Below are 25851 nucleotides of genomic sequence, written 5' to 3' on the forward strand. Positions count from 1 at the left end.
TTCGATCTAACTATCATTGATAAGTCTAGCCGAGAAAATCTAGTTGCATATTTTTTGTCCAGACTGGCTTTGCCTACTGGGGAGGAAGGAATGGTTGATGACCATCTACCAAATGAGAATTTATTCGCTATTTCAGTTCTCTCTTTGTGGTTTGTTGACATAGACAACTACTTATAGGTTGCACAGTTCCCTCCAAATATGTCCTCTAAGGAAAAGATAAGAATTATAAGGAAAAGAGCACCATTCACTTCAATTGGGGGCAATCTCTTCAAGCCAGGCCCAGATCAAATTTTGAAAAGATGTGTCAGGGAGGAGGAATTTTTTAACATCCTTCTAGCCTATCATGATGGGCCTTGTGGAGGTCATTTTGCAGCCAAGAGAACAGCCTTCAAGGTACCACAAGCTAGCTACTATTGACCAACTCTCCACCAATATGCAAGAAGATATACCAACGAGTGCAACTGATGCCAAAGAATGGGGAAACCTACTCCTAGGGATGAAATTCCTTTACAACCTCAAGTGAATATTGAGCCATTTGACAAGTGGGGCATGAATTTCATTGGGCCCATTAATCCACCATCAGGACAGAAAAAGTAAATAATTGTGTGCACTGATTACTTGACAAAGTGGGTTGAAACTAAGGCTGTCAAGGTAGCCACATAAGAGAAAGTGGCTAAGTTCTTGAGGGAGAATGGTTTTACAAGTTTGGGTACCCTAGAGAGCTAGTCATTTATTAGGGCACTCAATTCACCTCACACCTGATTGAGAATATGTTGAGCCAGCATAAGATCAAGCACAGGAAATCAACTCCTTACCACCCTTAGGCCAATGGACAAGTAGAGTTTACCAACAAAGGATTGGAAATAATTCTCACAAAGGTGTTGAGTAGCAGCAAGAAATATTGGGTTGATGGACTAGTGGAGGCCACTTGGGACTATAATACAACTTGGGAGACAACCACTAGCTTCACCCTTTATGATTTGGTCTATGGGAAGAAGGCTCTACTCTCCATTGAGTTTGATTACAACACTTTAAGAATGGAAATATAGTTGGATTTTATGTTAAAAGGGCACATCAAGAGTGGCTTCTCTAGCTCAGTGGGTTAGATGAATTCAGGATGCAGGCCCTCTTACTCACCAAGGTGACTCAAGTACAAAGAAAGGTTTTGCATGAAAAAATTATCAAAGACAAGATTTTTAAGGGGGTGATTGGGCTCTACTATATGACTCCAAGTTCAAGGATTTCAAAGGATAATTGATGACTAGATGGTTGGGCCCATGTGTGATAAAAATGTGCCATGACAATGGGGTTGTTCAGATAAGAACCATTGATGGAGAAGGTATCCCCTTGCTTGTCAATGGGTATAGATTGAAAGCCTACAAAAGACCTATGTTAAAGGAAGAGTTTGTTAGTAGTATCAGTAAGGCAATAATGGTGATTGGAAGTGTCTCGGCTTCCACCTCACCGAATTCTTAAAGACTATTTTATTTTTGAAAAAATGAAAAAAAAAAAGAGAAAAAAAAACAATAAGGGACCTAGGTGAAAACCTCCATGAGGCACCTAAGGCCAACATTTGGGTTGAAAACCTCCTTGAGGAAACCCAAAAGTGAAAAAAAGGAAAAAAATAAAATATCCCTGGGTTAAAACCTCCCTTGATGTGCCTAACGTAATAAAATAGGTTGAAAACCTCCTTTGAGGTGACTTGTGTGTCTTTCAAAAAATAAAACACAAAAATGCTATGGGAGGGACCTCAAACCTGCCCACTAATAAAAGTTTGTGGTTTTTTCAGGTTTTCAATGCAATAAATGACACTAAGTTCAGAGGGAAGCAAGCCAAGAAAAACCCCATTCCTCCTTCATTCATTTCATACCTTCCATGCCCACCATATCGCCAACAGCCATTCTCATATCCAAGCATCAAAAACCAATTTGCAGGAATTTTCTGACTTCTATAGGATTTCTTGTAGTTACAATAGGAGTTTCTTGTAGTACTACAGGATGTCCTAAAAATCTACAAGAATGGAATCTTGGTTAATAAATAATGGTGCAGGCTTGTTCTGGGTTGAAAGAGGAGGTCATTTACCTCACCAAATCTCAACCAATGTTGATTCATGACCATGCCACCCTCTGTGTCCATCAAGAAATCCACTTAGAAAGAGAAAAATAAAGTTAAAAAATTAAAAAAAAATGAAAAAGAGAAAAAACAAGGAAAATAAAGAAAAATCCAACGGCTATACCATCAATGGCCTACCTCACCTACCACTCCATATTACCCATTTCCACCCCTTCCACTCCTACTTCAACACCTATTCCTCCTCCAAGAAAGAAAGAAAAACATTTTTTTTTAATAAAGAGGTAGCTACAGGATTCCCTGTAGTACTATAGGAAACATTGTAGCAACTTGTATTATAACAACAATAGTATCCATGCTCCTCCTTTAGCATCCATGTAAAGGAAAAGTATCAAAACCCCTACAAGCACTATGGCACCTATCCAGAGCTCATCAGCAATAGAAGAGGCCACACCTACAAATCGCAACATAGAAGACAAACACATCAGTCGGGTGAAATCAACAAAACAAGAGAAAAGGAGAATATGCCCCTGAACCAGAAGAAGCACAATAGAGCCACCCTCTAGAATGCATTGACCAAGAAAAGAAATCTATAGGTATGGCACCTCATCCACACTCTTTCCTAAGTACAAATATCATAAAATTGTAATAATAAGAAAAAGTGGGTTTTATAAGCTGAAGGTGGCTAGTTAACTTGGCCACCCTCAGCCCAAAAACAAAAAGTGAAGTTCTAGTTAGTAGGCCACATGGCAAGGTAACATCAAAGAAAATAATTTGGAAAGGTGGTCAAGTTAAGTTGTATAGGAGTGGGTGATGATTACGAGAAAGGGCTGCATGATAACTAATAGTGGGCTAACGGTCCAAAATGAGAAATCATGTACCCTGCCAGCCAACACACCACTCCAAGGAATCAACCATAAATAGCAAGAATTCCTAAAGTTAATGTATACATCGTTGATTTCACAATTTAGAGAATTGGGACCACCTGGATGACCCATTGAAGAAGAAATATAGTCTCGTCCATCCTACAGTGAACACCTATAGGAAGCACAAAAAAACTACAAGAAACAGTGAGAATTGGCAAAAACTCTACGAGGGGTGCCTAGGGCCTACCTATTCAAGAATTATCCTCAACCAGGGCATTACAATGAAAGGTAGGTGGACCATATCCTCTGTGTTTTGACTTGATAGCTAGAAAAGAGAGAAGGGAAAGAAATTTTCGTTTTTTTCCTAATAATTACAATTTTCATAGGGATAGATATAATTGTGTGGAGAAATTATGTGGGGATAAAGGAAGAATTGTAGTCATCACCCTACTAAACTCTAAACCCTCAATCACCTTGGAAAGCTCTAAATCTAAAGCCACCAAACTACATATAGTTAGATTGATAGAGAGAGAAAGTGATAGGAGGTTTGAACAGAAGGGAGCCCACAAGGACATCTAGAGTACATCTCCATCCCCCTGTGTTAGAGATATTTAGAAGGCGTCAATGGTTGGGATTATTCGAGGTACTTAGAGGATATGATGATGATGTAGGTCAGGAATTTTAAATGTCACTCACACCTCAGGCTAGAGTAAGTGCCACTTATGTGGTGAGAGGATTGTCAGTAACAATTACCCCTGAAAGCATTAGCAGAATCACTACACTTCCCTTAGGTTTACAATGGAGAAAAGAGGATAAAGCTAGAAGCACTTATGCCAAGAAGAAATTTTTCTTGGGAGATGAGAAGCCAATTAAGGACAAAAATGGAATTAGAAGTGAGAGCATTCCCTATCATTGGGATGAATTAAGCTATCAAATTCTCAAGTATATTTCTTGTGAGGGAAGGCTTAGTATAGTTTATGGTTACTAGTTTAGACTCCTCCATGAGCTGATATTTGGAGAAGAGTTACCCCTTAATAGAAGACTTAGTGTGCCCTACTTCTTGTTGCAATCAATAATAGGCATGAGCATCAAGGTACAGGAAGGAAAACATCAACAACTAGCACATCATGGATTAATCAAGCTCATACTAGAAGATGCCCTAAGACAACTAAGAGTCCTTATTCTATGGTCCACACTTACGGACATGGACAGGGAGGTTGTAATTGAAGAAATTGAGTATGAAAGAGACCAAACCTCTAGTGGTGAGGAGGAGGAGGAAGAACTTGAACAAGAGGAAGAATAACCTGAAGAAGAAGAGGAGGAACCTACAGAAGAAGAGGAGGAACCCGAAGAAGAAGAAGAGGAACTTGAATAAGAAGAGGAAGAACCAGAGGTAGAGGAGGAGGTAGAGACAAATAAAACGGAAGGAGAAAATAAAAGTGGGGAAGAAGCACAAAAAGATGAGGCAAGCCCTGAAACACATACCAAGGAAGGGGAGGAATCTCCAAGAGTGTTTCTTGAACCCACATAGAAGGAGGCAATTGTTGCCTTCACTACCCTAAGCACACCCATATGGTCAACAAGAAAATGGCAGAGGTAGACTTCCTTATATTTCAAAACAAGGAGGAGCACTAGTATAAAACATGGGAGACCACAAACACCTACCAAGAGTCCTATCATCATTGAAGACTCACCAAAAGAACAAGAAAAACTAGTCTCCCCATAAATGAAAGGTGAAGAGGGAACATGAAAATAGGCTTCCCCAAAGTCGCCAATCACCTATGTTAGGAGGCCTGTCACTAGGTCAACCTTAGCAAAACAAATCAAAGAACCTTTGACACCTTTTCAGAAAGGGAAAATCCTCATATAGGAAACACAGACAGTTTGATAAGAAACTTTTTTAACACTACAGGAAACACAAAAAAAGCAGCAGGAAGGACAACAAAGACAAGGGAAAGGCAAGGAAGCAACAACACAAGTACATGGGGAGACAGATCCTCCAAATATAGTAAAGGGAGAATCCCAAGAGTTGTAGGAACCTAGCCCACAACCTAATCTGAGCTCCTATTACAGATTCATTGAAGGAGGCAAAGTAATACCACATAAATTTTCCATCCATCTCTTCTTTGAGCTTAATAAGGAGAGAGAAATGACACATCGTTGGATTTGCTAAATCAAAGAATGTAGAGGATGTGGGCCATATGGAAGAGAAGCTCCTAGAGATGGGCAGAGAGTTGAGTGAGATAAGAGATAGGGAAAGAGTTATGAAATATCAACTAGAGGTTGAAGACACATGGCTAAGGAGGAAAGTACAGGAAAAAGAGAGCCAATTGGCCACTATGGAAAGCCTCTCTATGGAGGCACTCCAGTGTAGGATTCCAAAAAAATCATATGCCTTGTACCTAAAAGATAAATGGTTGCAATTTTAGATAAAGACCCTAGCACAACGAGGGACTATTCCTTTCCAGGACTATAGAAAGTTCATTGAGCTCTGTGACCAAAGCACCCTAGAGGAGAGGGCCAAGATATCTAAATTGTACTTACATAACTTGGCCTTAATAGAATTGAATGTGTGGGACCTAAATCCAAAGCTGGGGGACTGACAACTAATGGCCTTGGCATCATGGATAAGTCATTAGGAGGCTAGGGCTAAGGAAGTAAAGAGAGTGTTGGAAAGAGAAGAAAAAGAGCCCCTTTACATCAGAGGATAATAGATCAATTCCATGGTTGTCATTAGCACCCACAACCTCATCACCAACAATCCCCAGCTTGCTCCAAGATACCTAGATACACAAGAGCAAGAAATCACTCGTTTTGGGGACACTTTAAGATTGTTAGGGGATGAAAGACAGAAAGCATGCCAAAGGATATGGGGCACCCTACCATACAACCTAAGGGCCAGGGAGTATCATTCCCTTGAAAGAATGAGGGATGCACTAGAGAGGACCCCATTATATAAGATGCCACATCAAAGACTCAAAATCAACTAGATTGGCTTGAAACTCAGTCCACCATTGCTCTTGGGTGCGTTAGAAGGAAGAAAGGAAGAAGAGGAAAGAAAGTAGTAGGAGGAAATAGAGAAGCATGCAAAATTTTATCCACAAGAGGAGAATACATCAATAGAAATCTAGAATGTTAGAGAGGCAACAAGATCAATGAAAGATATGGACATAGATTAATTTGCTCAGAGGACAAGAAACACTTTCATTAGGGGGGCGATGATGAGGCTCATCAATAGGTAAATTATATGGACCTTAATTCCACTCTCCATATTATTAAAATAAAGGGTAATGATGAGAAGGGTAATGATAAGATGTTATGTCATGTGGCCTAATGTGCATAAATTGTAGGATTTGGAGCAATTTTGGGTAATTTAAGTGCTGGAACTAAAAGTAGACAAGCAAGAGGTATTTTAGGAGATTGGATCTCCCTCCTTAACTCCACCCTCACTCAAAGATTCCTCCACTAGATCTCATCAACTCAGAGTTACAAGCAACCTAGCCCATCGAGGTCATTGGTAGCCAAGCCAGTGATAGTTGAAGACAATTTGATCTCGAGTTGGGAGCCAAGCCTCCCTAAATTTAAGGAAGTTGTTGGTAGCATGAGTTGTATAAATAAGAAGGCCTAGAGCCTCATTAGGATTAGAATTTTTTTTTGTTGTAGGCAAGAGGAATTTTCAAGCTAAGACATTGTCACTGATAACTCTTATATATTTTTGATATTTTAATGAAAATGAAAATAATTCCCTTGATCCAACACTGAGTTTACTCATAGGGCTGAAGCTCTTGGGTTAGGGTCCAACCCTAGAAACAAAAGTTCCTCTTTCTCTACATGTATGCTTATATTACATTCATAGTTAGTTGCTGAAGTGATTTTGGTTTTGTTTAATCTGCAAGTATTTGGATGATTACTTAGTTTTCTTTCATTTGTGGATAGATAGATCAGTGGTACAATAATGATAGAAAACACTTCAGAAAATCTTTTTATAGTGGCCTTTGCCTCATCTCCCTTATGGTATTATGATTTGAGGGTTCCATTCACACAACCCGAAAACAGATTTATTGTTTGATTACTACATAACCTAGGGTTTCTTATTGAATAGATCATTGTTTCTAAATTTCTTAGAAGTATCTGCAATTTTCATTTTGATCTCTTGAGTTTTCTATGGTTTAGAAGCATTTCCATTCATAAATTTACCCATTAGTTATTAATAACTCCGTTTTCCTACATTCAACTCATATTTTCCATGTATAAATGAAGTTGTGCATAAATGAAGAAAAGAGTGTGTGTTGTTGCAGGAGCTTCTAATCTGCAGGGAGACCTCATATCGCAAAACTCATCCAAGTATTCTCCACCAACACTGCCAAAGTCCACCAAACCCTAATATGAATTCCTGTTTTGTATGCAAAGTGGACATTTTCCTTGAGCAAGTCCAACCATCTTGAAGCCTTGGATTAAGCTTTGGGTAGTGTGCACCTCCTTAGTAGGTTATTTCCCCCTCAAACACCTTTCCCACACTTAATTCTACCTTTCCTACCTCCCTATAAGCTTTCGGCCTGTTTCCTGTAGTAAAACAGTGCATCCTGTAGTAGAACTAGGACATCCTATAGTACTACAGGAAACCCTGTAGTAGCCTGTTTTAAGCTCATATTGAGCAAAAATGGTCACTTGAGCTTAGGTTAGGCCTCCACTTAGCTTCCATACCCTCAACACCATTCTAGACCTGTTTCTCCATACCTATCTCCCCTGCTAAAAAACAAATTGGTTAAATTAGCATTTGCATTCATAAAAATGAAAATCAAAAAGGTTTTTTTTGCAATTTTTAATTAGCACATGCATGCAATAGTCACAATAGTTCTTAGATAAAATTCCATGCTCATTTAGTCCAAATAACTAGATGTTATATGCAAGGTTAAGTTAGGTCTCTTTTGCAAGCAATATGTGTAGATGTTGTTGGAGTGTTTTCTCTTCGAAGGTGTATGAAAAGAAACCACTTTACACTGTGGATGACAAACAATCCTAACACTATAAATGACTATTAAACATTGTAGATCTGCAACAAATGATAGAAAAAAACCATGCTAAAGCCCTGATTTATACAACAGGAATAGTTAAACAACAAAATGGAATAGTAAAATAAGCGCAAATAACTCCAATAATCCAATGGAAAGCATATCAGTGATCTAGATAGGCTAGAGACATGGACTGTCGCCACAACTGTGCTACGAGTCTTAGATAGCCAGGCATTCCACCACATCACTTGTGGGAAGATGATGCTTGTTTAGAGGTACCAGACTGCTTTCGATCAGCACATGACGTTTGTAACATGCAAACACTCCAAGAGCTAGGCTCAAAGATAGGAGGGGGAGGACCAGGGAAAGCACCTAATAATGAGGAATATTTGTAAACTCTAGGTGAAACATTGGTGATAGGGGTAGAAGATTTTTTTTTGGACATTGACGAGATAAGGGACTCAAGGGAGGTCAAGGATCACAGCTCATAGTATGTCAACTGATCGATAGTGACGATCTTCCCTTCATCGGGGAAAAACATCTTGCAAAAACCCATAGATATGACAGATGGAATGACATAAGTGTAACTATGACCCAAGAGAATGTTGTAATCTAGAGGGGAATCAATAACCTCTATGTCTACATGAACAATCTTTCCCACAAGAGTCACTGGACAATTGCGATACGTGTCGAGAGGCTGGGAGGAGTGACCATCCCAAGCATGCAACATGATGGTGGATGGGGACAACTCAGGTGACCTGCGTTGCTTCCAAACAATAGCGGATATCACGCAGGTGGATGCACCTTCCTCAATAATGCATTGGGAGATGATAGCATTACAGACTCTGACTGGTATTTGGAAAGCAACAGATGGAGGTAATGGAGTATGTTCTGACATATCAATAGGAAAGGCAATCAAATGATTTCCTTTAGGATATACTTCACCCAAATTACTTAGTAGAGATTTATTTTGAGGTGGGCATGACTGAAGCACCTCCATTGTCGACATGGAAGGAGGTGATTGTGACAAGTCATCTACTATACTATATGTATGGGAAACTCGGTTAGAAGTCACGTTACGATGTAATGGTCCCTTGGAGATCTTGGGAATTGACTCAACTTTAGGCTGAGGGATCTGTAATGGACCATTTGGTGTCGTAATAGGCTCAGTAGATGCTTTGGTTTTGGACTCAATGGCAGATGAAGTCGATGGCTTGTCATATTGACGCAACCAAGTTTGCAAGTTGATATGAGAGGTATTGACCTTGTCAGAATTCATCATGAGGATTTGATAGTCACCAGTACCAAAAGGTTGGGGAGGGTGGGCTTCTTGACCTTACTGAGGTTGAGCAGCAATAAATCCTTGCTGGGGGAAGGATTTATGAACATGGCCGGTTGAGATGGTGCAGGATTTTGAGGTGATTGTTGCATGGGTAGTTGACCTCTAGAAGCTTCTTGGGCTTCCTATATTTGGTGCATATGGGGTAAAAGGGGGCATTCATGAGTGTAATGGCCATGTACACCACAACATGCACAAGGCTTGTTCATACAAATAGCCTTATTCTGCTCAGGCTGGTCGTCGTGTTGCTGGTTGTGGGTGTTAGGCTAGTTCCCGTGGGGTTCATTACCTTGGTTACATTGGTCACCATTGTTACACTTCCCCTTATTCTTTTTATTTGATTTTTTGGGATTGGTCGCACTCTGTTGTGAATACGCTTGACCCTAAGGGGGTGGTGGCTGCTGGGGCTGCGGTGCTAATGCCTGAGGGGCTAGAGCACTCGGCGGTGTATAGGTATAAGATGGTGATGGCACAATGATCTAGTAGATAGGTTGAGCACTAGCTGGCCCTCACATTTGCTGATGTGGTTGGGTGAATGCCTAAGATGTGCTTTGTCTTAAATACACATTGCTGGCAAGAGGGGGATAAGTGTTAGAGTAATTGGTGCCCCCCTACAAATAGCCATAACTCTACTAAGTATATAGCGAAGGATGTGAAATAGCTCCAATGATACCATCGACGACATGAGATTCGCCTAGTGCATTGGCACCACCAGGATGAGGGAGGTCTGGTATAACGGTATAAACATAACCAAATTGAGAATAAATCAAATCATATCTCAGAGCAGTATGGAGAGCCTCTTCCTTTGTCTAAGGAAAGTGAGTCACGACATCCTTGGCAATAGGTGCTAAGAGATTTCTAAGAAACCAATCAAGGTAGACACGGTCTTCAAAGGGCGGAACACAACACATGATCCTCCTTCTATGTCATTCCTGAACATGATCGGAAAGATGGGTGGTAGAGGACTGATGGAAAGCAGTCAAGATCTCCATACCAATCTTGTATCGGAGAGGTAACTGAAAATATGGGAGGAACTCTTTAGCAAGCATCGCGAAAGTGGAATGAGAGGCAGCGAGTTGGTTAACATACCACGTCGCAGCATCTCCAGTGAGTGTGCATTGGAACAACTGAATATGAATGGAATCATCGGTGATGGAGTTGGATGAACACCACATATGGAAAGAGCGAACGTGATTGGTGGGGTCTTCTCTAAAATTATGCTTAAACTTGGGAATATCGAAGGGGATCTTTATCGACATAGCTAGCCAACCAACATCATGGTGTATAGGGTCATTTATCAACTAGCTAAAATTTGTGAGGCTTAACCTAGCCATGAAAGGTATCATTGGAGCTGTTGAAACGGTTCCTGTAATGGTTCCGCTACATGTGACTACTATGGTAGAACCAGAGCCAACACTAGGTTGGTTTCCTGCACCTGCAGTGGGTCTTGACATGATGATGATATGCTGTGAAGGAGGCTCAGAATCAGATGAACCATAAGAGGAGTCAGTATGGGGACTCAGGGGACTATGAACTCGAACCTTGTGGGGAGGATTAATATACCAAAGCAGAAACTGGGGATGAAGGCCTAAGAGTCTCTGTGACAAACGCCTTGGTGGTGCAATGGTTGTAAGACACAAGTGACATGGAAATGGTGAAGGTAGATCAACAAGATGTTTTTGTCTCTATGAGGGGAGATAAATTAATTAAGTTAAGTCTTGGCTTGGTGGTATAAACCAAGCACCCTTTTATTAAGATGTTCTTGCGTGTTTAAGTGTGTTTATTAATTAAGTCCAGATCATGTTTGAAAAAAGAAAAATATTGCTAAAATAAACTGAAATTAAAAACATAAATAAACAACAAATCAACTCTCTAAACCCCACCCAAACTGGGTTTACAAACAATTTGCTAGTTGGTGGTGAAATCAACTGAAAACACATGAAAAAGGCCAAGAGATCTAAGTGTTAATGTGACTGGGATCAAATGACACTATGCTACTGGAAAGTCATGCAACAACAATAAAAATTCTAGTGTGGGAAATCACTGCAAAAAGATAGGGAGATGGGTGTGAAACCTATGGAAAATAGAGGTACCCTAAGGTAAATGACTAAACAAGTTTTAAGATGAAACATTGGATGGAACCAACCTATCTGTGAAGATATGAAAAATGGAGGTATAGATTTGGAAATTATGGCTGAAAGCTCTGCAAAAACTCAAACTTCTTACTCAACTAAACTCCTCCTATAAAGCTAGAAGCGTACTAGAAGCCCTAAGGGGATAAATTCCACTTCGATGAGAAAAAAAAAGTAGATCAAGGCCTAAGCAGGGTAAGACAATGGTCAACCAACCTAGTAGATAAGTCTTGGCAAAACATAAAAATAGATCAGAGAAAATCCGAGAAACCATAAAATCACAGGTACTAACCTGTTTACGAGGAGATCACACTTTTTGGGCCTGAAAGTGCGTCTAAACCTCCAAATCACACTTATGGGGAAGAAAAGTGTGATTTCTACTCCTTGATTCTCGATTGGCAAGTCTCAGAAAAATTTGTTATCTCTGTCACAACTGGTTCCTGTGACCTGCAGAAATGACCATAAAACTTACGGAAGTTAGAAATTTGACTGATCTAGGGTTAAAATGCTAGTAAACAACATTAAGGGACTAAAAAGTAAAAACCACAAGCTGAAAACTAAAGGTTACCCATGTTTCTAAATCATAATTATAAACATAGTGGAGTCGCCAATTTGTTGGCGATAATCAGAAGATCCCCAGTGGAGTCACTAATTTGTTTGAGTGTTTTCTCTTCGAAGGTGTATGAAAAGAAACCACTTTAGACTATGGATGACAAATAATTGTAACAATATAAATGGATGTTAAACATTGTAGATCTGCAACAAATGATAGAAACAAAACCTGCCAAATCCCTGATCTATGCAAAACACATAGTTAAACAACAAAATGGAATAATAAAAAAAGTGCAAATAACTCCAATAATCCAATGGAAATCTTATATATAAAGAATATATTTTATTAAACAACCCCTGTGAACGGAACAAATAATGTTACCAGTCCCCCTCTATGGGATGGGTTCTTGGCTATCCTCAATGTCTTCTGCTTTTGTAGAGTCTCTCTCTTCTATAATGTGTAAAACCCCGCAAACAAAATGTTTTAGCTCAATCAGAACTCAAATGGAAAATAAAATGGTGTGTGACAATGATAATAATCAAGTTTACAACAATGAGTGCAACAATGAAAATGATCAAAAGTGAATAATGAATGTAAAACCTTCCAATTTATAGCAAAATATTAGGTTATCCTCGAATAATGAGAAATAATAAAATATTATTAACCCCATTCTAGAATTAACCATTTGGAATATTTTATTATATTTGGTTTGGAGGGAAAAAGTATTTAAACTTTTATTTATAAATAATAAATAAATAAATGATTTATTTATCATCTCAAGAAATATGGTTAAGGAATAATAAACAAATAATGATTTATTTAATTATTCCTAGGGGATTTAGTCAAACTTGACAAGGAATAATAACTAATTAGTGATTAATTAATTATTCCTAGAGAAAAATAAGATAATTAATGATTTATCTATTTATTTCTCATAATTGGGTCAAATGTGACAAGGAATATTAATTAAAAATGGTTTAATTAATTATTCCTAGAAGATAATTAAATAAATAGTGATTTATTTAATTATTCTTCATGGGTTTAATTATAAATGACTTAACAAATGTGGTTTATTAAGTAATTTCTCACAATGAAAGCAATTTTACTATGGTAAAATTGGCCCTACATGGTGTACCTCAATCCATCTAGTAAATTATGGATAAATGATCATTTTTTTGTGATAACAGATGCTTAGCTAGGTGATTTCATGTCACTTTATAGCATCTTCCAATTTAGTACTTTCATTTACTAGAGTAGACAGCATTCCCTTTCTGCATTAAGAGTAATTTTCCCCTTTCCATTTGGTAGTAAAACTCCTTCTAGTCAATAGAAGACTAGCTTGAAAAACCCTAGTGGTTTATCATCCCAGTTGAAAAGTGACAAGAGTAGACCATTGCAACTACTTTGTATACAACACTGTCACCTCCAAGTTGGTAGCCCTAGGAGTTGCAACATTCTTGTTGCAATATTGGTGCTCATCATTGGTATTGGTGTGCTGATGGTTGGAATTTATTTTAAACTGATAGCATAAGTTTTTGGTACCATGTAATGCAAAGGCAATTAATTTGTGCATTGGTTTTAGACCTTAGTTCAATGGCTGCAGATGTTGGTGCAAATATCTGGCCTATGTGTTGATGCCTTGGCAATATGTGGAGCTACTACACCTAGTTGACAATGATGAAGACTTTCAAGTCATTTTTATGGGACTTGGTATGTGTGTGGATGGTTTTTAGCCTGTATCATAAATTACATGTCCTATCATTGATGATTTGAAGGTTTTGTAGGTGTTGGAGAAGTTGTGGAGGCGTTTAATGGCTTAAGTGTTAGTGTAGCTGATGGATGACATTCAAGTCAACCTATATTGATTTGTGATGATGATGGAGTTGTGACAGTGGTTTGTTGGAGTGTTGTAGTGGCTACAAAGGGTCTTTGAGGTCTTACAGAAGGTCGTTAAGTAATGGAGCATGTTTGGGAAGGTTTTGAGATAAGGAAATTTTAGTTTGACCATCCTCTACCCCAACCGCATGGAGCTAAGCATGTACATGTGGTTGAAGGGATCCAACCATATGGAATAAGGCTTATCCATGTGGTTGCAACCCAAATCTAGTGGAATTGTGCATGCAGTTGTGGCTTGAAATGGAAATTTCTCTAAATTCCTTGTGCATTTTATGAATTTCTCTAATTTCCTCGCACATATTAAAGTGTTAATTCATCCTTTAATTATTGTATGTGTAAGCTAACTTCTAGAAGATGGTTAAAAATAATAATATTCATTGTTAAGTGAAGTTAGTTTCTAGATTAATTCAGGGACAAATGAACTAGACCACTTACAACATATGAACAGAGCTCCACTAGAGAATGGTAATTATTGATTTAATCACTACAAGAGATTACAAATAGATGGAGATCATGAGGTTATTGTTTGGTTCTCTTGAGAAGAAAAATTGATGATTGTGTGAGCTCCTCTACCAATAGGGAATTATCTAAAATTCATTGATCAAGTCTTCCTCTGGTTCTGCTTTAGGATGGCCTCTTCCCAAGTTGTTATAGGGCTCCAAAGTATGCTAACTCAACCCACAACCTCTAGGGGACCCAATCTATTACAGGCTCTAGACATTCCTTCCCAACCCATAGCCTTTAGGGACCCAAGTTGTTACAAGGCTCCAAAGACCTATGTCTTAATCCACAGGCTCCAAGTACACAAGTTTTTATACGGTTCCATGGATTCTATCTCAAGCCATAGCCTCCAGGAACCCCAAGTTGTTGCAAGGCCCGAGAGACTATAAACTCAACCCACAACATCCAGGGACAGAGAACCAATCCCCTTCTCTTCTCTTCTCTTCACTGATGCTTGCTGAAAGATTCCATTGGAAGCTTGATTCTAGTCCCCTTCTTGGTCGGCCTCCAAAACAAAAGTATTTGTTCCCTTGGCATGAGGAGTTTGAATGGGTGTCTCCTCTTCAAATGTTGTGTGCCTCCTCTCTAGCCAAATGCCTTATGTTTTTCGAGTTCTCTCTATTTTTCAATCACTCTCTATTGTTTGAATGATCTCTATCATTCGAATACCTCCTCCCTAATGCTATCTCTCCTCTCCCACTTGAATCCCCTCTTAAAATGGCTCTTCCTACTTTCGTTCTTATCCCTCTTTCATTTTTTGTCTACATTATTTATTGTTGTGTCCTTGTCATTTGCAACCTTTCATAATTTATGTCCTCTTTGCTTGTTGTGTTTTTTCAAGAAATCATGGGCCTGATTACTTCTCCTCAACCCATTTAATTTCAATAACTAGTTCATTAACATCATGAACTAGCCAATCCTTCAATGGTTTTCTTGAAAAATTCAAGTTTCTTCTTTGCACAAGAACCCATAATCCCAAGCAACAATCCTCCTCTTAAGCTTTGGAATCTGTGTCCCTTTGACTCAGTCCACTTTTCTTTTGCTTTCATAATATTTTTAACATATTTATAATATGACTCATGTGATAACCTTGGGTGGGTTGTCACAGTCCCCTCCCCCTTAAGGGAATGTACACCTCGGTGTTCATTTACCCATATACAATGCTTGAATTAAACTAAGACACGTACTATTTCATGGAGCTTTATACACAACTCTATACCGTATTTACAATTATATGCACTTTCTTTAGCCATCAAACAAGAAAGGATAATTAACTTTCATGTCATCATCCATCTCCCATGTGGCCTCCTCTAGCCTAAAGTGCTTCCACTGCACCTTGACTTACTCTATGGCTTGATTCTGGAGCATGAGACTCCTATGATCTAGAATGCACATTAACTCTGGTTGGAATTCTCCCTCTAGTACCACTTGTAGCATATACCAATCAATAACATGATTAGAATCCTATACATACATTTTAAGTAAAGAAACATGAAAAACATCATGAACTATAACTGATGGATGTAAATCTAGCCTATATGCTACTGGTTCAAGTTTCAAATGGACATCAATACCGTGGTGCCAACTTGGCACATGTCCCCATCCTTAGGGAAATTTTCTTGCATTTAATTCTCAAGTATACATTATCCCCCACTTGGAACTCTTTGTGTACCCTATGCTTATCTGCATAGCTTTTCTATATATCTTGTTGCACTTTCAAGTTTTTCTTTATGATCCGAACATGTTATACCATATTGTTAAGCATATCAGGTCCTACATGAACTCTGTTAATTGGATCACTCCATCTAATAGGAGTATTACAACTCCTGCCTTACAATTCCTCAAAGGGGCTAATCTTTATGGACTCTTACTGTCCATTATTGTATACAAATTCCACAAGTGGAAGATATTCTTCCCATTTCTTGGGCTGATGCATCACAATATACATCCTTAACATGTCCTTAATGATCTCATTGATCCTCTCTATTTTCCCATATGTTTATGAATGATAGGTTGTACTAAATGCTAATTTTTTCCCCAATCCTGCAAACAGTTCCTTTGAAAACTTGGAAGTTAATCTAGCATCTCTGTTTGACACAATCTTCTTCTGAATTCCATATAGCCTCACAATCTCCTTTATGAAGATTTGTCCTATATCACTAGTATAATTGATGGATTTGACTGCCATAAAATGAGCTACTTTGCGAAGTTTGTCCACCGCTACCATGATTGCGTCATGCTTCTTATATGTTTTGGAAAATCTTGTAATGCAATCCATAGAAATTACCTCCCACTTCTATTCCAGAATAGGGATGGGTTGCAACAAACTTGTCGGGTGTTTGCATTCATCCTTTACCTGCTGGCATTTCATGCATATTTCTACGCAATATGCCACTTGTTTCTTCATATTTAGCTAGTGATAGTACCTTTTAATGGTTGTGAGGGTCTTTTGATACCTTGGGTGGCCTAAGTAAGGCTTAACATGGAATTATTTCATTTTTAGCCTTTTTATTTCATCACTATTAGGCACATAAATTCTTCCTTTGAATCTGACTAAGCCATCGTCAAAGAGACGATATCCTTCATCCTCACCACCTTGCTGCAAATTTTCTTTCATTTACTGGTATTTTTCATCTTTCTGCCCAATGCCTTTGATTCTTTCTTCCATATCTATGGCATACAAACTTACAGCTACCAAGTGATTTACTTGGATTGTTTTTCTTAAGGCATTAGCAACCTTGTTTTCCTTACCTTTTATTTACTAAATTTCAAAGTCAAACTTGTGGAGCATGCCTAGCCATATTGCCTTCCTAGCATTCAACTTCAGTTTTCTAAACAAGTATTTGGGTCCACTTTGGTCTAACATGAGTATGAAATTCCTACAAAGAAGGTAGTGCCTCCGCATTTTCAAGGCATGAACGATGGCAACCAATTCTAAATCATGTGTCACATAATTTTCCTCCTGCTTGTTCAAATTTATAAATTCATAACACATTAATTTCCCTTACTACATTAAGACTCCATCAAGTCCCTCTTTGCATGCATATGTACACACCGAAAAATACTTGTCAGGATCTGTGATTCTTAGCATTGGAGTACTGGTGATCAATTGTTTTAGCTGCTCAAAGATCTCTGCACATTGTGCAATCCACTCAAATGTTCTTCCTTTTTTTGCAAGGTCGTAATGGGTGACCGATTTTGGAGAAATCCGAATAAATCTCCTGTAGTATCCTTCCAATCCCATGAATGATCTAACCTCATCCAAATTCCTTGGAGTTGACCACTCCCTTATGGATTTGATCTTTTTAGGGTCAACTGATACACCTTCCTCAAAGAGGATGTTCCCTAGATAATGTATATGTGGCTGAAAAAAGTCACACTTGCTGATATTTGCATAAATATTATGTTCCCTCAATAGTTGTAACACTGTAGCCAAATGTTTTTCATGTTCCTCTTCTGTTTTTTAACAAACTAATATGTCATCAATAAACATTATGATAAACTTATCCAAGCAAGGAGTTAGTACTTCATTCATCATGCATATGAACATGGCATGGGCATTAGTAAGCCTAAAGGGTACTACTAAGAATTCGTAGTGCCCATATCTTGTTCTAAAATAAGTTTTATGAATGTATTCCTCCTTGAGTCTTACTTGATGGTAACCTGACCTCAAGTTAATTTTGGAGAAAATTGTTGCTCCCTTAACTAATCAAAGAGAGCATCGATCCTTTGTAATGGGTACCTATTCTTGATGGTTACCTTATTCAGTTGTTTGTAATCAATACATAATATAAGTGTTCCATCTTTATTCTTTACAAATAATATTGGTGCTCCCCAAGGGGACACACTTGGCCTTACGTAACCCTTGTCAAGCATTTCCTTGTAATTTTAGCTCAACCAACTCTAGGGTGCTCGGTCTATATGGAGCCTTGGATGCTATTGCTGCTCATAGTACTAGCTCACTAGAAAATTCTCTCTTTGTGAGGGGGTAATCTGGGAACCTCCACTAGAAAAAAAATATCATATTTTTTCAATACACGGTACCTTTGAAGAAATTCATCTTCCTTATCTTCTGCTTCTCTTCCAGCCTCCTCATTCTTGGAAAATTGTACTGCAAACAACATGCATCCCTTCCTACTCCTACATTTGGCTTGCATAGCAGTGATCAACCTAACTGATATGGGTTTCTTTTTTCCTTCCAACACTCTTTTTGTTTCTTGCTCATCCAAGCATTTTATCGCATTCTCATAGCAATCTACCTTGGTCTAGTGTAAATATAGCCAATCCATCCCCAATAATATTCCATACCTGCCCAATGGCAACAAATTCAATTAGGTTGTTGTGGGAATGCCATTGAGATCCATTGCACATGACTTTACCTAATGGTTAATTCTTCTCCTTTTCCATGTTTCCAATTGAACCAACCAAGGTTCTTAATGCAATTCCTTACCCAATCCGCACTTCTCAAAAAGTTCTGGGTTGATATAGCTATAATTACAATCTGAATGAATTAAAATAGAAATGACTTGTTGTGATAGCTTACCTTCCATCTCAATGATGGATGACTGGTGATATGCTTGGTGATTGTCCACTACTACATAAATCCTTGGTATACTTTGAACTACTTAACCCACTATACTTTCCTCTTTGACATTGTAAATATTTGTTCCAACATTATGTTGATGTGGAAAGTCTCTCATTTTGTGGTTCCCACCACAAGTCTAGCACTTGAGTGGTTCTCGACCTTCAATCTTGGGTTGTGTTGATGTCGATTGCTGCACATTTATCTTAACAAAAACATTGGATCTTTGTTGAAACTGTTGTTCCTAAGCTGGGTGTTTCGCTTCCTTTCCATATGGGTTTTTCTTGGGCCAATTCTTATTACGTCTAGCATTTCTCTTGGTTTTTCAGTTACTCCTAACTTCAGGCCTACACTTTGCTTGTTCATAGTAGTGTTCTAATTTCTTAATAGCATCCTTTAGGGTTTGGGGTTCCAACAATTTGATTTTATCTCTAAATTCCATAGGAAACCCATTGATGAACCTCTAAACCTTGGCTTTCTCATCCTTGAGATATGGTACATACCTCAACAGTTCCAAAAGCTTGGTGGCATACTCATCACTAGTTGATTGTCCCATTTTGTGTTCATAAAACTCTTTTTCTTTATTATCATAGTATCATTCAGACATGTATTTTTCTTTGAAGAGCTTATCAAACTCCTCCCTGGTTAACTCCTTCTAATTAATGGCTCTAACATTCTTCAGGTCCTCCCACCATATGTTTGTTTTCCCTTTTAAGTTGTATGAGGAAACTCTAGCCTTCATATTGTGAGAATAGTCATGTATTCTAACGAATTTCTTCATTCCTAGAAACCATGCTTCTACATCCTTTGCTTTCTTCATATCCCCATCGAATGTGAGTGGATATGCATTCTTAAATTCTTTAGGCATATGCTCCTTTTCTTTATTTGTTGAGTGACAGTGATAGCGAGAATCGTGATGCCTCAATCCTCTTCTTCAACTTTAGAATCTGTATCCCTTTAACTAAGCAACAATCCTCCTCCCCAACTTTGGAATCCATGTCCCTTTAACTCAGTCCCCTTTTCTTTTAATTTTATAATATTTGCAACATATTTACAATAACCTTGAGTAAGCTATCACAATTCCATTATTAATAAAAAATAAAACCTAATATGTGTAAGAAAGCTTATAATACCATCTTATAATCCCATTGCTCTTAAAAACAAGATATTAAACCTTAAATAAACCCATACGAAGCTATATGTTTCGCTTACTTTCTATGTATTCCTAACCATAAAGCCTTTTCATTGTTTCCTTCCCTTTCGATTAAAGCAATTGTATGTTTATAATTGATTCATGCTAAATTATATGCTTCCCTCATTTTCTATGTATTCCTAATCATAAACCCTTTTCATTGTTTCCTTCCTTTTCAATTAAAACAATTGTACGTTTATAATTGATTCACTCTCCATTTCACTGTATTTTTTTCATTCTTTCCTTTAATTAGTTTACTTGTATTTCTCTTCCTTTAATGGGTTAAGTGATATACATTAAGATAAGATGTCTCATATTTTAAAATCAAGCATCACATTTTTCTTTCAATTGATTTTTAGCATGTAAGATTTATGATCTTTTAAAATCTTAGACACCACATTTTTCTTCAATGGGCTGTTGACATGTATGGTGAGATCCAAGATAATATTATTGCTTCCTTTTTGAAAAATTATGTCATGATATCCACTGGGCTCTTCCATTTGAAATATAGAGGTGTTTCAGAAAGTTTGAATGAGTTGAACCCTTTGCATTATGAAAGTTTCGTATTTTGAATAATAAATTATTTGTATGCTTTAAAAGTATATAGATTTTTTTATTGGAATGACTTTGGGCTATGGGCTAAGTGGACCAGTGCCCCATGGACCACTCTACAACCAATTGCATATCATGTTTTTTCTTTGAATTTTAGGTATTGGCTAGGTTAGAGATGGCCCCCAATCCTATCATTGTTTTGATTTACAACTCTCTATTTGAAACTAATTTCGATGTCTAAGGTAAGCCCGACAACCTGGTTGTGAGGGCCACCTATCCTTGAATACATTAAGAGAACTTTATCATATCATTTTCTCAAGAATAATACCAAGAATTTATGGCCTTTATCGATTTGAATTATTAAAGTTTATGATCTAAATGCCTTGATTATCAATTGTTTACACGGGACCCTCCGCTCTTTGTTCCCTCACCACTTTCAATTGTAATCATTGTGATTCCCCAAATCCTTGATTGGGCTAACGTCCCCAACTACTTTATAGTTTCCTTCTTTACAGAGAGGCAACCATTTAAACAAGTGACACTCGTGAATGTGCAAATCATTTGGATGTTCACCAATTTTGTACGTCAAAATCATTATGGCCAAAGTTTTCTCACCTTATATGGGGAATTATTTTGAACGTACAAAGATGCTATAGTATAATAGATTTTCTCAAATTTAAAGATGTTAACTATAATGTTTGGACATCTTATTTCCATGTCATACTCCAAAGTTAAAAAAAAATTAGATAAAAGAATAAATATGAAGACGAGGTAAAATTTGAATGAGGCATCTTCATCACACCCTATCATTTATGTAATTGGAAACATTAAATATATTACAAATTATCGCATGTTGAAGAATGCATAACTAATAATTGGGCTAGATAATTTGTAGATGCACATAACTATCATGATAATCTAAAAGGATGGTGGGACAAGGGCATAACATTTAAGGAAAGAGATACAAAGTCACTTGGTCTTATTAATCTAAAATTGCAGGTGTGAGATATTACGGTCCTCATAAATAGATTGTACGGAGAAAAGGATGGGTCACAAATAAAAAGATCGGGTCATATGATAGTATCAAACTCTTAATGAAGGTAGTGTTTTAACTACGTTGTCATTCTCTCACATACCATGAATGAAACCATAAGAAGGGCGAAAAAGACAGCATATGGTATTGAGATAAAGTTCGACATGTCTTCTTCATATATATTTGACATTATGTGTGGAAATTTAACTTCTCAAAGTGGGTTAAAAATGGACTAATGATAGCCCTTTAATTCATGTTCATTTTAAATACCTTTAGAGGAGAAAATATGCCTAGAAATACCCACAAATCCAAAACAATATCTTAGCTCCTTGTATAAACTAACATTTAGTATAAAACGCCCATGATTCCAAAAATAGGATTTGAAAGTGTCAGAGACAATGGGCAATGGGTGTATTGACATAAATATTGATTACGTCATTTGAAAGTGTCAGAGACAATGGGAAATGGGTGTATTGACATAAATATTGATTACATCAATATTTATGGCATAATTGAGGCTCCTTGCACCTTTTTAAAAGGCATGCCTAATAGATTAGTGTTGAAAAGATATTACACTTGAAATCATCAAGTTCAATTTTCATGAAGCACTCATGCATATGAAGAAAATGGTTTACTATTATTTTGCATAACTATTGTTCTTAGGAGTCTATGGTGTCTCTAGTGTTATATTTTCACACATGAAATCCAAGGAGATAGACAAATATAAAAGTTAAAGAGGAATTTTTCATAATGTATGAAACATGTTAAGTACTTAAAAATTGTAAGTCATTGACATAGAATGGCGATACTCTAACAAACAATATCCATAAGAAGAGTATAAGAGAAGGATCCTAAGCCATGAGCATGGTCTTACACTAGTACAAATGAGGCCAAAATCCAACGGCTATTCGTCGGATATGAAATTTTTTTGCGTCGACTATCCAACACATTGATGCTCATCAAATCATTAGTGGAATTATGTCAAATAGTTGATAGTTTAGTAACTGTTGGATATTCAATGGAACAAATGTCAATTATCCAACACATAAAAAGTTTGAAATGGTCATTAAAAAATCGATGTTTAGAAGTCAATTTTGCGATGCTACAAATCATCGAATATCTGACGAACCAAACGTTGCATATTTAACAGGTCTTGCACAAGTCTATAATCAGATATGCGAGGCATAGGTCGTTTTGTCCGATGGGAAAAACTGACATTTAGGCATCGGGTAATCAACAAGTAAATTGTGTGACATAAGTGTTTTCACTCTGACGCTTGTAAGGTAGTGGTGAAGTGTCAGATATGTGACGGATGAGAGTTATGCTTGATGGGAGTGTTAAACTATCGATGCTTCTATCTCTCAATTTTGGCATCAAATATTCAATGCATACTTTGATTTATAAGAGTCGAATATTCGGCAGCTTACCTCTATCGTCAAATATTTGAAGGAGGTCTATGTTTTAAAAAAGGTCTATTCCATCAAATATTCAATGGAGATATGTGTTTAAAAAAAATTATAATACACAATACTATTTTAAAGACTATAAGAAGTGACATTAGTCACCATAAGACCACCTTCTAAGCATAAGTGTACTAGAAATTGCGTCGAGAGGTGCAAAAGAACATTGATAGGAGTAGTGGGAGTGGGGAAGGCAATAGTTCAAGTGGGGAAGGTGGAAGATAATAGATCAATACATTAAAAGGAAATATAGGTCTTCCTCAAATTAACAAGTGAAAACTTCTACCAACCTTTATGCCACTTGTATCTAATCTTGCATTGTGGACAAGATTGATTTCCATCTTTCCACTCATATTCATAGCAATGCCTACATATTGGAAATGCATATTCATTGCAAGCTACAGAGAGCTCCCCGTCTGTTTCTAAGCCAGCATCATATCCACATATCTGGAAAACATGGCTATTTATGTATTGTGGAGGCTTAGGTTACAATAATTGAATAAAATATCCATATAAGAACTTGTCTTATAACATAATCCATTAAATGAAAAATAGAGCATTAGAAATAAAAAGGAAGAAAATACCTAGACTAATAATCCATATAAAACACTATCCATACTTATTAAGAAACACCTATTAAATGAAAAATAATGAGAAATAATACTTGACAATTCCTGAAGAGGAATAAATTGTTCCAATTACAGCTGGACACCCAAAACATAATATAGTTTTTAACTAAAATATATAGGAAGTATTCAATTTGAATCCATATATGTTTCACATTTTATATTTAATACATCACATCCATTTTATAAATCTCTAAATTACATTCTACAATATTAATTTCCAAGAGCACCACTCAACTCAGGTTATTCTTTGGAAACAATTCTAGCTCCACCAAACACCGAGACAACAAAACCATCTTAAAAATATTAAACCCAGTTTGGATGTGATTTGTAATTATTTCAACATAGATTTCTATGTACTAAACATGTCCCCTTCTAGTTGTTGACAAAATTTAAAGGAAAATACAACTCAAAGCTTAAAAAAGAAAAAATAAAGAACTGAATGGCTTCAATTTCATAGAAGAAAATAATTGTCGTAATACATGGGGAAAACGTAAAAATTCTCCAGGTCCAAAATAAGGGACAAAACAAAGTCCCTTTAAAAAAAAATTAGTGAATATAAACAACATTGCATGATAAACAAAATTTATAGGTATTGACTAGAGTATTCATTATAACTCAAATACAACTAATTTATGTAACAACTTGCAACACACTGTAATGATACATTGATAGTGGGAAGTGATAACACCCGATGGATAACTCAAAAAAACATCATGCTTACATTGCCTCTAAAATGTGTTTCCAGCATGAGTCTACTCTACTTCACCATTTTCTTTTGCACACAGCTTCACCGCTTCTTCAAAGGGCTCACCGCGTCACTGCAAGAGACTGCATAAGCATAACATTTTTAAGTTCAAAACACATGTAGACATGTTGAATAATGTTACAACACATATAATCAATCAATCATTTATTAAATATCTCTTTAGTAATTCAATCAGTTATTTACCATCTACAACTCACCAATCTAATGACTACAAGACAACCGATGATTGTGGAATATTGAACTGTCTCCCAAATACTAGTCAATAAACATGAAAATCAATTAAAATGAATCCAAACCTAGTCCCCTGCTTCACTGGATGCATCCATAATGAGAGTATTATTGTTAAGTATGACAATTGATTTTCTACCACTTGAATTGTTTATACAAGTAAAGAAAGGGACATGTAGCCCAAGGATAAATTAATTTTCAAATCGGCAAAGGAGGGAGGATACTACAGTTACAAACCACTGGAATCCACTTTATTTAGTTGATACTCGACCAACACTATGTATATGCTAGGAAAATTTCAAAGTATGCCCTTGTGGCATCCACATACTTCAAACATCGAACTACTTATGAAAACAAAATAATATGAAACAAAAGACCTATTAATCTATGAACCAGTTGCATATAATCCACACACATAGAATCGCGTGCGCTAGTGCCCCATAGAATTTTATTTACAAAATAAAATGAACTTACAACTCGAAGTACTAGACATAAGTTCTAAACATATACTAAAATAAAATCAGCTACAGTCACCTTAGAAGATAGAATTTGTAGTATAATTTCTATGCAGACTTGCAATGTCAAGATTGGTATATATGTATAGATAGCTCAAGCAAATACAAGTTAGTGATCCAAGCAAAGCTAGAAGTGTCTCTCTTGAAGATCTTTACAAAGAATTTTTTATGAAATCAATCCATATCTTAAGCAATGTACACCGCATAACCAAACAAGAAGGATGTCTACAGTTAGAATTCATCATATGACATTAATAAAAGTCACTATAGCCCTTGAAGATATTTTTTCTAATCATGAAATGCAGGAGAAGACCTAATAATAGTCTCCATGATCATAAAATAGTAAGATACAATCTCTAACAAAGAATCATCTTCTTTGTTCGGTGATGGGAAACTTAATGTTTTGTAGAAGTAAAGATATGTTGACAAATAATACCTCTTACAGTCACCTTCATGAAGTCCAATTCTAATCAGTAATGAATAATACATGTGTATTTATATAAATAAGCAAAAATAACCATGGAA

The sequence above is a fragment of the Pinus tabuliformis genome, chromosome 3_2, assembly GCF_031772625.1.
Source record: "Pinus tabuliformis cultivar Carrire ecotype Pingquan chromosome 3_2, CPIR1, whole genome shotgun sequence".
NCBI lineage: Eukaryota > Viridiplantae > Streptophyta > Pinopsida > Pinales > Pinaceae > Pinus > Pinus tabuliformis.